Raw genomic sequence first — 13787 nt, 5'->3', positions numbered from 1 at the left:
ATGAGTGATAAAGTCCATAAAACAAAACAACCCCCCCCCCCAAAAAAAAAAAAAACCACCCACCAAACTGTTAACTGTGCTTCCCTGGAAAGAGATTACACACTGGCACATTGATTTTAGTTTGTATTATGAATTTTACTTCTCTCGCTATTTCCAAATTTATAACTAAATCTAAACATAAAAGGTCATCTCTGACACTTGAGAGGATAAGCTTTAATGTAATTGGGTATTTGGTTGATGCTGACACACAGTATACTCTCAGACTGCACTTTATTCTGTACCTTTCAATGAGAAGACCAAGTGCTTAACTTTGGGATTTGAGGTCATGCCTTGTTCCTAATGTTAAAATATAGCTCTGTCTCCAACTCACAGATAAACCAGACAGCAGTATGTTAGAAATATACTGCCAAGCAGGTTGGATATTGGAAATAGCACGAAAAGAGTTGGCATGTGCTAGAAAAAGTGTATGCAAAGATCTTGCATCACTGTGTTGGCACCCACTGTTGGCTCAACAACTTGTCTTAGCATGGGTTCCGATAGGAGCAAACCAGTATCAGGGCCTTCTTTTTCTGAAAAGCTACTCCAGTCTGGAAAACATTAAAGAAGCAAGATAATTCTAAGGAAAAGAGGGAAGAGCAGAATAACAAGTCTGCGCTGTGCCTGAGACCTGATCTTTATAAGATTATAAAACATCAAAGTCAAAACTGAATAAATGGAAAAATGTGGTACTTATTGGTCATAGAAATATTCTACAATATAAACTCTTCACACATATGATATTCAAATATTGTTCTTTTCTTGTACCGATGGATAAGTTATAGTGAAATAAAGATTTTTAGCAATAGGTAAAGTTAAGAAATAGATGCTGAATGATTTACAGGGACAACATCATTTGCACAAGGTTTTAATTAATTCCTGGAGTCCTGCTACTTGATGTTTTAAGATGCTTGGTGTGAACTTTCTGAAGAAACCCATTTTTCCCTGCAGTATAGGTTTAATGAAGGCAGAATGGTTTCAATTTCCCAATTAGAAGATTTGAGACTAATTTTTGATATTTAGTAATAAAAACTAGCTATTTATCATGTCTTTCAAAAGTAGTACATGGTACTTCACATACATTATCTCACCTAATCTTCCCATAAGGAAAAAGTCAGGCAGGTATTATCATTATCCTTATAGGAGGAAACTGAATTTTGTAAAATGACACAACTGACTATTGGCAGAATCAAGATTCAAATCCAAGGTTCCACACTCTAAGTTCTAACTCTTCCTCTCCATTGTACTAATACCTCTTTTTTCATGTGATTTGGAAAATGTAGGGTCATCTAGTCACACAAAGTTATCAAAACCAACCTCCCACCTAGTAGGTGACTTCCTCCCATATTAGAGATAGATGCCTTACAATCTCAGTCAGGTTATTCATGTCATAGTCCATTCTATTAAACAGCTTTAATTTTTAGAAAGTTTGTTCTCAAATGGAGTGAAATATACCTCTTGGTAATGCCTGTGTTTCTAGTTCTGCCCTCTGGACCTAATTTGGGTTAAGCTTACTTACTCTTCTCGTATTACCACACTTGAACTCCTTTAAGACAGTATTCCGTCCCTTACCCCTTTTGAGTCTTTTCTGGACTTTTAAAAAATAGGATATAAATCTTCATACCCTTCATCAATATTCTCCTTATACTGCTCAAGTTTACCAAACTCCCTATAAAATTGGGTATCTAAAATTCAGTCAACTATTCAGATGTGTACTGACCAGTAAAGAATATGATGGACTTTTTTTTTTGCCAAGAATTTGAAATTTAACCTTTCTTAATGTGGTCCAGGTTTACATGCTGGCTTTTATTGAACTTGGGTTCAATGAAACCATGAGTTATGTTTTTTCATATAAAAAATTACAAAACTTTTCTAAATATTTATCATTTAAAAATACTTCTTGAGATTCTATTATTTTAGTTGCCTGAGATAATTTTGAATTCTGATTTTACCAGTCCTCCCCTAACCTGCCAAACTAAGGAACTTCACATTTGCTCTATATTTGATGAGCTGTCTTCAATGTCTTTATCCTGGACATGGATTTAAAAAAAAATGAACAGAAGTGAGACAAAGTGAGGGCATTCTGATACTCTAAGGAGAGAGTTGAGTAACACTGAGCCCTTCTTCATTTTCTAGTACTCTTGTTCTCTAGATTTCCTTGTGGAGAGAGTAAGAACTATGGAAATCATTGAAAGTTTATTCCTCTCAGTTTTCCGCAGTCATCATCACCAGCTTAAGTGTCAGTTTTCCTCCTAGACTACAAGACCTAAGGACTGACATTGAGTCGACATTAAATATTTGTAGTTTTGTTCACTCTTATTTTCCCTTTGTATCCCACTGAAATAAGAGATGGTATATTAAAGAGTAACAGACTTTCCCCTCTGGAATCCACTCCGATGTTCTTTATATTTTAAATAAAAATTTCCAAAATTAAACTCGTTTTCCTTTTGATTCCTTTCTTCTTGATCAGGCCTGTTCATAGGCCCACATCTCTGACACTTTCTAACACCATCATTTTAGACTCCTTTCTGTTTTTCATATCCAACCAGCAGATGCATTCCTCAATTTTATTTCTGTACATCCCCCACACTGAATCCTTATTCTTTATTATTAACACCTTTACTTTGCTCAGTTCTTCCTTTCTTTTCTTCTGGATTATGGAAAAACTATTATTTGTACCTGATACTTCTACTTTATCCCTCACTGCATTCTCCTGAAGCACTATTCTGATCGATTCATGTTAAAATCACACTCCATAGTAATTACCCATTGATGTATTCCTTAGTCTAACACTCACCCCCAAGGTCCCCATGACTTGAGGAGACTCTGCCTTTCCAGTCTCCTTTCCCATCATTCCCTCCATCTGCCCTTTGATCACTATCTACCCTCTTCAGTGTTCTTTCAGCTCTGTATTTGGCTTTGGTCTTTTTTTTTTTTTTCTTCCCTTAACTTTTCACTTTCATAGAGAGTTCACACAGGGCATGATACTTGGTTTAAACACAGATTTTTACAAGTGAGATTTTATTCAATTTGTATTTATGATAGCTCAACACAGTATGGTATGGGGCCTGAAAGCATGGCCTTTAGAGTCAGACCTAAAACTCATCCTAATAGTGGCTCACCACCATTTAGCTCTGCAATCTTGGACAAGTTGTTTAAACTTTTCGAAGTTGCAGTTTGCTCATTTGAAAGTAGATATGGTTATACCTGTATAGTCGTTTCAAGCTTTAGATGACACACATGTTCTAGCACCTGAACCATGTTTACAGGTCAACAAATGTTAGAAATATTTTCTCTCATTGAGCTCTTACTATGTGGTAGGCAATCTGTAAGGAACTGGGGAGATAAATAGGAAAGAGTATTTCTCCCTAAAGAATTTGAGACAAGTTAACTTTGTTAAATGTAATATAATCATCAGACCCTTTAAAAATGACATAATCAGGAACTAACCAGAGCTCCTGGGAATCAATGTTACCCACTCTGCAGGCCTGATTACACTGACACTTGACTGGATAGCCCAGCCAGTGGTCCTGTATCTTAAACAAAACAAAACAAAACAAAACTAAACAACAACCAAGATGGTGGCTCTGTTTGCCCAGGGAGCACAGTGTGCAGTTCTACTTGATACAGTCCCCAAAGAACCTTGCCAGCCTTGGGACTGTTCTTCAGCCTCAACGGGGCAGGGAAGCTAATTTATAGGCCCTCCCAAAGCAAAATGCAGCCCCTAGCTGGCCTGACCAAGAAACCAAACCAGAGTTCCTGGGAATTTGCATAGCCCATCTGAGTGGAGACCTTGGCTGATGGCCGTCCCTACCTGCAGAACCATGACAGTGACTCTTTAAGGCCAAAAACTTGGTGCAGAGTTCTTCCCAATTTGATCCCCAAACAAAAGCTTTGCTGGCTTTGGAGCCTGTATAGTGGGCCCTCCCAGGCCAGGAAACTAATACATAGGTCTTCCCACTATTGAATACAGCCCTCAATTCATCCCACCTAGAAGCAACCAGAACCACAGAAAGTTGCATAGCCCATCTTATAGCCTCACTTATAGTGGTGCTTAATCAGAGAGCGAAGCCAGCAGCTCTCCATGTCTGCAAAGCAAAACCAGTGGCTTCACTGGGCCAAGAAAGTCAATGTACATTCTGCTTAATTCAGGTCCATAATCATGGGGTCCATGGGGCCCCCTATCCTTGGGGTCCATCCTGCTGCCTCATCTGGGCAAGGAAGCTAATATACAGCCCTGCTTACTGCTGAGTATAATACGTAGTCCTGACCATCAAGGAATCCTGATCAAAAAAACTGAACTGTGGAGCCTGTCCTACTGCCTCCATTAGACAGGGAACAAAGCCAGCAGTACTACTCAACTGTTTCCAAGCAGTGCTGCACCACTCACCCCCTGGAGCTAGGGCAGAGGTGTTGCCCAAAAAGACCCTGATAATAAGCTCCACCTGCCCAAGTATGCTATCAGCTGACATGTCCAAAACTTTAAGCTGAGCTGCCTGGTGAAGGACTGTCTGCAAAAACAAACCTGTAAAGTCTGAAAGAGAATTCTGTTTACTACAATTCGCAGATACAATGTAAGGAATCAAGACTCACAAAAAAGACAGGTAAACATGATACAACCAAAAGAAACTAATAAAGCTCCAATGTGACACTAAAGAAACAGATGTATGAACTTACAAAGAACTCAGAATAATCACATTAAAGACGTTTAGTGAACCCCAAGAACACCTAGACAGCTAAATGAAATCAGGAAAGCAATGCATGGACAAAACAAGCAGTTCAATAAATAGAAACCATAAAACAAACAAACCAGAGATCCTAGAGCTGAAGAATATAATGACGGAAAAATTCAATGTTTTCTTTTTTTATTTTATTTTTCAACGTTTATTTATTTTTGGGACAGAGAGAGACAGAGCATGAACGGGGGAGGGGCAGAGAGAGAGGGAGACACAGAATCAGAAACAGGCTCCAGGCTCTGAGCCATCAGCCCAGAGCCTGACGCGGGGCTCGAACTCCCAGACCGCGAGATCGTGACCTGGCTGAAGTCGGACGCTTAACCAACTCCGCCACCCAGGCGCCCCCAAATTCAATGTTTTCAATAGCAGACTTGGCCATGCAGAAGAACCAGTGACCTAGAACACCTGATTGAAATTCTCCAGGCAGAGGAGCAAAAAATGAGAATGAAAACCAGTGAAGAAATCTTTGAGGACTTATAGGATACCATAAAATATATATACACATTATGGAATTACCAGAGGTGAAGCAAAAGAGCAAAGGACAGGAAGTCTGTTTAAAGCAATAATGGCCCAAACACTCCCAAACCTGGGAAGAGAAATGGACATCCAGATCCTTGAGGCCCAAATAATACCAAATAGGTTGAATCTGAAAAGGGCTACACTGAGACATATTATAATTAAATTGTTAAATGTCAAGGACAAGTTAAAAATAGAACTACCCAGGGCACCTAGTGGCCCAGTGGGTTAGGCATCTGACTCTTGATTTTGGCTCAGGTCATAATCTCACAGTTCGTTAGTTCATGCCCTGCATCGGGGCTCTGTGCTGACAGTGTGGAGTCTCCTTGGGATTCTCTCGCTCTCTCCCTCTCAAAATAACTTAAAAAAAAAAAAATAGAACTACCCTATGATCCATGAATTGCCCTACTTGGTATTTATTCCAAAGGATACAAAAATACAGATTCGAAGGGGCACACATGAATGTGTATAGCAGAATTATCAACAAAAGCCAAATTAGGGAAAGAGACCAAATGTCCATTGACTGATGAATGGGTAAATATATGTCATACAGATAGATACATACATACTTACAACAAGGTGGATGGAACTGGAGTGTATTATGCTAAGTGAAATAAGTCAGAGAAAGAAAAATATCGCTTGATTTCATTCATATGTAGAATTTAAGAAACAAAACAGATGAACATAGTGGAAGGGAAGGAAAAATACGATAAAAACAGAGAGGAAAACCATAAGAGACTCTTAATTATAGAGAACAAACTGAGTGTTGTGAAAGGGGAGGTAGGTTGGGGAATGGGATAAATGGGTGATGGGCATTAAGGAGGACATTTGTGATGAGTACTGGGTATTATATGTAACTGATGAATCACTAAATTCTATTCCTGAAACCAAAACTACACTATATGTTAACTAACTTGAATTTAAATAAAATACTGGAAGAAAAAAAAGTCAAAGTATTTTGGACGCAAGGGAAAAAGTAACAGGATATATACAAGGGAACCCTCAAAAGACTTTACGTGAATTTCTAAACAGAAAATTTTCAAGACAGGAGAAAATGGTATATTAAAAATATTGGGGAAAAAAACTGCTGTCGACCTAGAATATTATATTATATACAGAAAAGCTGTCCTGGAAAAGTGAAGGAGAGAGAAAGACTTTCTCAAAGAAAAAAAAAAAAAAAGGCTAAGGGAGTTCAAAATTCCTAGATCTCTCTTACCGGAAATTCAAACAAGAGTTCTGCAACTAGAAGTAAAAGGATTTTAATTAACATCATAAAAATATATAAAGGTAGTGTAAAATTACCTGGTAAATGTAAGAATAGCCAAAGTCAGATTCTCTAATATGATAATAGCGATGTGTAATTCACTTACAAGTCTAGTTTAAAAGTTTAAAAAAATTATCAAAATAACCATAGCTATAATATGTTAATGAATACACATAAAAATATGTCAATTCTAATATTAATAAACTAATGTGTGTGTTGGGGGAGAGTAAAAATTAAAGTTTAGTAATGTTATTGAAGTTAATTTTTTATTCTCCAAAAAGAGTGGTATAAATATAAGGTATTTTAAGTAAGCCTCATGGTAACCACAAATAAAAAGCCTGTAGAAGTTACACAAAAGGTCATGATAAAGGAATCAAAGTATACCACCACAAAATGTCATCATATCACAAAGACAGCATGAGAGGAAGCATCTAAAAAATAGTCAGAAAACAATTAACTAAATGGCAATAGTAACCTCTCATCTACTAATAATTATTTTAAACAAAATTCTCCAAATAAAAATACAGAATATCAAATGGATAAAAAAAGACCCAATGATATGTTGCCTATAAGACACTACGGTGTTAAGGAAACATATAGACTGACAGTGAAGGGATGGAAAAAGATATTTCAAACAAATGGTAACCAAAAGAGAGCAGAGGTAGTTATACTTATACCAAATGCAATGGTCTTTAAGTTAAAAATGGTCACAAGAGACAAAAAAGGTCATTATATAATGATAAAGAGGTTATTCTATAAAGACAATATAAATAAATATGTATGCCCCAAACCTCAAAGCACCTAAATATATAATGCAAAAACTAACAGAACTAAAAGGAGAAATAGGTATGAATAGAGTAATAGTTGGGAACTTTATTAATCTACTCTCAATAATGGATAGATCACTCAGATAAGAGAATCAATAAGGAAACAGTGGATTTCTTTCTGACCACAGACCAAATGGACCTAACAGATACATACAGAACATTGTATTTAACTACAGCAGAATATACATTTTTCTCAAGTATACACAGAACATTTTCTAGGATAGACCATATCTTAGGCCCCAAATCTTAGCTAATTAAGAAGATTCAAATCATACCAAGTATATATTGAACACAATGGTATGAAACTAGAAATCAACAACAGGAAGAAATTTGGAATTTTACAAATATATGAAAATTAAACAATACTCAGTTGAATGACAAACAGATTAAAGAAGTTAAAGGGAAAATTAAAAAGTATCTTGAGACAAAAATAGAAACAAACATACCAAAACATATGGGGTACAGCAAAAGCTGTTTAAAAAAATTTTTTTTTCAACGTTTATTTATTTTTTGGGATAGAGAGAGACAGAGCATGAACGGGGGAGGGGCAGAGAGAGAGGGAGACACAGAATGGGAAACAGGCTCCAGGCTCTGAGCCATCAGCCCAGAGCCTGACGCGGGGCTCGAACTCACAGACCGCGAGATCGTGACCTGGCTGAAGTCGGACGCTTAACCGACTGCGCCACCCAGGCGCCCCAAGCAAAAGCTGTTTTAAACGAGAAGGTTATAGCTCTAAACACATGTATCAAGAAAATACAAAGAATAAGAATAAACAACCTAACTTTACACCTTTAGCAACTAGAAAAAGAACAAACTAAGCTCAAAGTTAGCAGGAGGAAAAAAATAGTAAGAATAAAGCAGAAATAAATGAAACAGAACAGAAAAACAATAGTTAGCAAACTAAGTTATTTCTTTGGAAATATAAATTGACAAAACTTTAGTTAGACTGAGAAAAAAGAGGACCCAAATCAGTGAAATGACACATGAAAGAGGAAGCATTAACAACTGATACCAAAGATCTACAAAGAATCATAAGAAGCTACTATGAACCACTATAAAACAACAACCTAGAAGCAGTGGATAAATTCAACCTCACGACACTGAATCGGGAAGAAATAGAAAATCTAAACAAAACAATTACTAGTAAGGAGATTGAATCATTAATTAAAAATTTCCCAACAAAGAAAAACCTAGGTTCAAATGGCCTCACTGGTGAGTTATTTAAAGAATAACTAATGCCAATCTTCCTCATACTCTTTCAAAATTCAAAGAGGAAGTGACAAGCCCAAACTCATTTTACAAGGATAGCATTACCCTGATAGGCAACATGAGTGTAAATCTCCCCTTCTCGGGATTTGCAAAGTGTCAGAGACATCATTCTACCACATGCATATAAATGCACATGAATATAAACATGTTTTCATAGGTTCATATTCTACCTTGTTGGGGTATATGGAAATGTGTTTGTTTGCTTCACTTTTTATGAGGTTAGATAATGGTCCAGTGTCTCTGCATTGTTTATAGCTCCTTCGTTACCTTGATGCCTGAAGATATTTCAAAATCACATCACACGGACTTATTGAAAAGCTGCATATGTGTTTAAGCCTGTTCACAGACATACTCTTCCCTGCTTGTCTATGGTTTTTCATGGTTATATAATAGAGATAATGAACTCATCGCCCAATATTTGTTAGTTTTAATGCCTAACCCAGTGGATAGAGTAAAAAGTCCTTATCGGGTGATAATCCTTTCTCAGGGTTCAGAGAACAAATAATTCGTAGCCAAAAGTGAAAAAGGCATAAATTATGATGGAAGGGAGACTATATACAACATGGTTCCTCCCTTTTGCACCACTAACTCAACTGACTGTTCCAGGCCCCTTCATTCTGCATAGTTCCTTAAGGCTGTTGTCTTCGATTGATTTAAGAAAGAGATAGAGCTCCTTCATTACCAGTGGCCCCCAGAAGTTTCTGGCTTCAGGTTAGTTATCCATCCATCCATCCATCCATCCATCCATCCATCCATCCTTTTTCCTACTTCAGGAGAGGAAAGTACAAAACCCTGAAAGAGGAATTCTTGCTCTTTGCACTTCAGAAGTCTCACTGTTTGCATCCTTTCAACTCCAAAGGGAAATTATTCTCTTTTGATCATAATAAACATAAATCCGAAAAATCTCCATCGAATTGCCTAGGGCATTCATTTCTAATTGATCCAAACTGCAGAACAATGAATACAAACTTCCTATGACTTTTCTGCCAGTAGGTGCAAGGCTATCCTGGGGCTGATGAACCAGAAAGTTACTCTGGAGTTCTTTCCAAGCTGTTTTCAGTTAATTTAAGGAGAGGAAAAAAAGCAGTTAAAGGAATAATTTAAGGGCAGAGCATAAGATCCCAAGTCGCTGAGATAGTTTTTCATCACTTCAGGTACATTGGAAATGACAACTCCATGGAAAGTTGCAATATACTAATTAAACAAAGTCAACAAAGCAGATGCTTTTCATCTGCAATAAACAGCAAAGCCATTTGCTTACTCCCCTCTGTCCATCTGATGTGTTATTCTTATTAATAGATTTTTAAATGCAACAATTATCAGACTGGTTTGTGACACAATTTAAGTGTACTAGCAGATCAAGTAATTTTTCAAGTGTTATTTAAAATGTATAGCCAACAAAACGGATCCATTTCAAGAATAAAAAAGAAGTGTTTTTGGCTTTGACTCAATATTGGTATCAGTAAATGTCACCATTTTATTGCATCTTGTCCTGTACACCCACCTTCATTTCCTTGTTCATATGTATGATTGCTTTTACAATCAAATATTTTGTTTCCTTCATGTCCTACATTTCAGTATTTTAAAGGATGCAGAGAATTTTATTTTCAGGGTAAGATAAGGAAGAAGCAAGGAACTGAAGGATTTGCCATCGTTAGGAAATATAGTTATTTTCACTTGCATTTTATATCTAGCTCTTCAGAAGCTATTGTTCATTCATGGTCAGTGAGTGAATACATATTTATTAGTCATCTTAAGCTGCTGTAATAAAATATCATAGCCTGGGAGGCTTAAACAGCAGACACCTACTTCTTGCAATTCTGGAGCCTGGGAAATCCAAGGTGCCAGTTGATGTCATAATTGGGGAGAACCCTCCTCCTAGCTTACAAATAGCTGCCTTCTGCTGTATCTTCACATGATGGAGAGACAGAGAGGTGGCAGGGCTTGGGGTGGAGGGGGGGAATGTGCTCTGGGGTTTCTTTCTCTTATAATGGCACCAATTCTAAGAGGAACTCACCTTTATGAGCTCCTCTAAACCTGTATTACCTCTCAAAGACCTCACATTGGATGTTAGGGGTTTAACATATGAATGTAGCTGGGGCGGGGTTGGGGGGGGGGACTCCAACATTCAGTCCACAATAACATGTTTACTGAGCACTCACTAGATGCTGGGTACTGGGCTAGGTAGGGCTGAGTACTCAGTGATGAACAAGACTCCCTTGTTTAAGAGTTTCATGGGAAATTTAAGAAATAACCAATAAAGTGTAGGATACATGAAGTGTAGGGAGTTATGGAAACATAGAAATGAGACAGTAGTAACCTACTTTGTGAAGTATCTATTATCAGGATCCTATCCGAGTCATAAAAAGAAAGTCCCCAAATATATTTCTCCATTTGTGTCTTTGGACTTTTATTTCCTAATCTCATCAGAACAGGTGACTTTCGACACAAGGTATCACCTTATACCCATACTTTGTGTCCTGAATTTTCTCAAACTTTGGGTTTTAAGAGTCCCAACATATAGACATTCATGACATCCTTTCTGTGTGGAAATACAGCATAGGATTTCCTCAACAGAACTGTGTTTACTCTTTTCCTTTAATGTTTTCAACTTTTGGATAATACTTTTTCTAGGACTTCTGGGATTTCACAAGGATCAAATTTTGCACTTCCATCCAAAAGAAGCACCCGGTCCATCTGTCTCTCAAAAAATCATGTGATGGATCTCAGAGAAAGAGGTGAGAAAGTGAAGAATGCTTAGGGTCTTCTTCACTACTCCTGGGATATGTCTTTTGTTTAGGAAGGCCAATTCCAAGAGGATCTCTAAGAAGCCCTAATGGAAAGCAATATCCCTTCACTATCTTGGGGAAGGATTGGGGGAATGATGATGTGAGTATGTATGTGAGGCATATACTGCCCTAACTGCACCCCCAGTGTCCAAATTACTGCTGATGAATAATACAGAGATATCTTGAACCTGAGGGATTCAAAATATTTTGCTATAGGATTATTTTTTATACTGCCTGGGGTAAACTAAAAGCTATATATGTTTACCATGTTAAGAAATCAGCAATTATGAGTGGATGCTGTGATAAACACGGACAGAACCTGCAATTTTTTGCTAAAAATAAAACCATAGCTATTGGTTCTTCCTCTCCATTTCAGGACCTATGGTATTCACTTACTGGGCTCTAGATACAATCTGGATTCCCTACTATTAAGATCTCTTTCTGAATACAGTGGGTTATCTTTGACCTTGGGGAAGAATATCCTATGCCATCTTGAATCATGACTGCTAACAGAAGGAGTAATATGAGAGTTGATGTAATGAACAGAGGTGTGAGGTATGGCTTGGTTAAGTGAGCTGACTCTGGACTCAGCCTCTCTTAATTTAAATCCTGATTCCACATTTGCTAGGTATGTGACCTAATCCTGTACCTCAGTTTGCTCATCTGTAAAATGGGGCTATGATAGTACCTACCCAATAGACTTGTTATCCTACCTTCAGAGGTTTGTGTGAGGATTAAACATGTAGAACAGTGACTATCACATAATAAACATTTAATAAATATTAGTTATTATGCAAAGAGTTTAGAATCTCTACATTTACCAGGGAACTCAGCTAAGCCTGGCTTATTAAGGAGCCATTGTCATCCTTTTTTAGTAATTGGATTGCAGGCTTTCTCATACTACATTAACTAACCTAAATATTTATCTAGGGCTCTGTCTAAGCTAACAGGCTCTGCCCTAAGCCAGTATATTAAGCAGGGAATATATCCAGGACTTCTTTAAGTTACTTTCCAAAAATAACAGAAGTCTGGACATGCAGTACCCTTTAAAGCAGCATTTAATCTGTGGGAGAATGTGGCCTGTCAGCTTGGAACTACAAAAGCCATCAAGGTTTACATTTTGCATACAAGTGTCTGTAAGTAGCCCTATGTTATGAATTTGGTACATCAGAACACAGGTGAATTTGGGAGAGATCATCTTGACTCACTCATTCAAAGCATAGGGAGGTTCCCTAACCTGACAACAGCAACACTTAACAATGTGTTAAGGTTGGGCTGTTAGGAAGGAAGAAAGTTTATAATAGAGTGTATTGTTAAAAAAATAAGTTTATAATACAAATCACAATAAAGATGTTATTCGTCAGTAAAACAGATGTCATTTTCTTGAGGATGAGGCCTTTACATCTTCAGACATTTGCCATCACCTGCAAGCATTGTCTCAGGTGACTAGTAAGTAGAGGCAGGCAATCTGTACTACCCTCTGCTTTCTCTAGAATGATCCACACAGAGTGCATATCATTGAGAGACAGAGTTGTCTTATCTCTGAGGCTGAAATCCTGGACATTCTCAGGAGGACAATAATTGTGAAAAACAAGCTAGCAGCAAGTACATATCTGACTCCCTGGGGTAATTCCTCAAAGCCTACTGATGAGGCAAGTTTACAGGATCTACTCTCTCAGAGCCAGCATCTGACACCAGCACCTCTGGCAAAGAGATGCGTGGCTGTAACTTACAAGTGTGGGCCAAAAGGGCGGGTTAGGAAAGGCTTGATGTGGTTTATCTCATAAGGGAAACACAAGAGAGCTATGACCTCACCCTTAGCTTGGAGGCTTTACAGTGCCTTGGCAGATACACACTGGCCTTGGGGTTAAGCTTGTAGAAAGCCCACGTCAACAGAGGGAAACACTGTGACCACCTGTGTACTTTGGCTGTGGTAGAGTGTACCCAACAAGTGCATACAAAGGCCTGGGGAAAGCATAGAAAAGCAGAAGTCAAAGTATATGAGGCTGGATAAGATGGCTCTAATCGTGACACCCATGAACATCACTTAACAACACAGCTCATATGGTGTGGCCGACTTGCTCAGCCTCACTGTAAAGTCTGCTGTGAATCTGGAAGGAGGGAAGCTGCCAAATGGCATGCACTATGGAGGGATCCTGAGGTCAGAGTTGAGCTGGACCAGTTGTCTGAAGTAAAAAACAGGAAAAGAATCTGAAGCACAATTGAAGATGGGTTCCCAGGAGAGTTGAAGGTCAAGTTAAAAGTGAAACTGAGGGGCGCCTGGGTGGCGCGGTCGGTTAAGCCTCCGACTTCAGCCAGGTCACGATCTCGCGGTCCGTGAGTTCGAGCC

The sequence above is a fragment of the Herpailurus yagouaroundi genome, unplaced genomic scaffold, assembly GCF_014898765.1.
Source record: "Herpailurus yagouaroundi ecotype Mexico unplaced genomic scaffold, PumYag 165, whole genome shotgun sequence".
Classification (NCBI taxonomy): domain Eukaryota; kingdom Metazoa; phylum Chordata; class Mammalia; order Carnivora; family Felidae; genus Herpailurus; species Herpailurus yagouaroundi.
This window is presented reverse-complemented; position numbering follows the sequence as displayed.